The following is a 2,102-nucleotide window of genomic DNA, read 5'->3' as shown; positions in this document are numbered from 1 at the left end:
CTGATTCCTGTCTGGGTAGGCTTACTCTTCATTATAACTTTGTATGGCTATCATAACATGATCTTCTCAGTAAATTAAGAAAAATTTGCTGAGAATGTGAGCTAAGTAGGTAGTGTGAGTGGGCAAGGATTAAAATAGCTTTATGTGGAGAGTATGATAGGAGATCAGTAAGAAAAGATTTTAGGTACTGCTATGCAACAGTAAGGATTTGGTAGGAATCAGTGAATTAGTAGTGGGTTTAGTCAAGATGGCTACATGGCTTTCTAACACTGCAACTTGAGAAGGTAGAATAAAAGCAGATAGTGAGAAAGATACAATGTTGGGGATTAGTACAAACAATCTAGAAGATTAAGAGGTGAGTAAGACTATGGTATTAGTGAAGAGAGCACGGAAGTGGCTGATCACAGGGTCTAGGCTTATCAGGGAGTCAAATGGAAGTTGAATGGTACTATCTACCTATATATTGGATACCCTCCTCACCCATGTAAGTTCCTTGAGGGCAGAGATTTTTTTGTCTTTGTTATCCCATTTGCTAGATGGACCTATGTACCTATTATATCATAAGGGTTTAATAAATATTTGTTGAATTGAATTAAATAATTCAGTAATACGTAGTAGGAAGGACAAGAATCATGTCGATACATACACTCATGATAATTAACATTTGTATAGCATTTCAGTGCTTACAAAACTTTTTACATATCTAGAACATAGGTTCTGTGCTCTCTCAAACTGTACTTGGGCTACAAGGTTGGGTCCTTAGAGCTCAGTTAGCTACTTCTTCTTCAAGATTCTATGGGTAACATCTTGTTTCCCCAGAGTGAGAGGTCCTCGGTGGCGGGAGGAGGCAGAGGCACAGTGAAGGTCCCTGGACCAGCCATGGAGAATTACCAGAAGGCAAACTCTGTAGACAAAACACTGGTCCCCCCTAGTGCCAAGTCGGCCTCCAGATATCTTGGAAATGGTGGTCCAGGATGGCAGCAAGATCCGTAACCTCTTTGGCATTGTATTGGGCTGGCTGGAAAGCATATTCACCTGACGAATACGTGCAGTGGTGCAGGCCGTGCCACAGGCAAAGCTGTAACCTATGCAGAGACCACCTGCCTGGTCTGCATCAGCTCATCAAACTGTACTTCCAGCAGACAGAGGATGCTAGGGTCCCTATAGTGCCCGAGGCTGGTCTGGACCCACTTACTGTACACTGACATGTGCCAGCTGTGTGGCTTCTGCTCAGCAAGGACCCCTTGGGCCCCAATGAGGGTGCTCCTTCTGGTCTGGGACAACTTTTACCCCAACCCCCCCCAACATACCCCTCAGCCTAAGAGGTGGGGCCCCCGGGGCCTCAGGACATTGGCAGGGAGGTAGAAGTAGGGCCTGAGGAGGGACCTTCAGGAGGTCCTGACCTCCTGAGTGGAAAGTATTTGAGAGCAGATTCTGAGGTGCTCCCCTGGAAGGGTAGGACAATATTGAAGTTCCCATTGCTGGTTTTTTTTTTTTTTTTGGTCCAGTGGCTCCAATCTTTGTCACATTGCTGTTCCCTCTCAATGGAACGGGACACATGACTCAAGAGCAGACGTGTGGATGACTGCTCTGAGGCTCTCTGTATTTGGTCAAAGAAATCTCAGCTCTTTCTCCCTCTCCCCCTTCCCCTTCCTCAGGAATGTTACCACCAGTTTTATCAACTTCTTGCCACTATTAGATTAGATTAGACTGGAAATATAAAGTGGTTTTCTCCAGGAAAGGAAGTGAGGAGTTAGGAATAAAAGTTCCATTTACACCAAAAAAAAAAAAAAGATTCTATGGGTAACCCTAATTGGTTTGGAAGTTACTTATAGGCCCCCATCTGGTGTATTATCTGATATCGATCAACCAGTTATAATCTTCCCAATATCCATTTACCAGTTAACATTAATTAGCTTTTACACAGGGATATTTATTGAGAAGATAGAATAGGAACTGAACTACAATAATCTCTTAAAGTGGGAGCAGACTCTTCCTTTTCTATACCTACTTGATCCCTGGGATGAGTGGATTGAAGAACAAGATGTCTTAGCTAGAGAGAGAGAGAGAGAGAGAGAGAGAGAGAGAGAGAGAGAGAGAGA

General features: G+C 43.7%; 1 pseudogene; it reads left to right on the top strand.

Moving 5' to 3' along the window:
* Positions 1-879: 879 nt before the first annotated feature.
* Positions 880-1,585, top strand: LOC114037425 (annotated as a pseudogene).
* Positions 1,586-2,102: the final 517 nt, after the last annotated feature.

The sequence above is a fragment of the Vombatus ursinus genome, unplaced genomic scaffold (assembly GCF_900497805.2).
Source record: "Vombatus ursinus unplaced genomic scaffold, bare-nosed wombat genome assembly UNPS02000582.1, whole genome shotgun sequence".
Taxonomy (NCBI): Eukaryota; Metazoa; Chordata; class Mammalia; order Diprotodontia; family Vombatidae; genus Vombatus; species Vombatus ursinus.
This window is presented reverse-complemented; position numbering and strand designations above follow the sequence as displayed.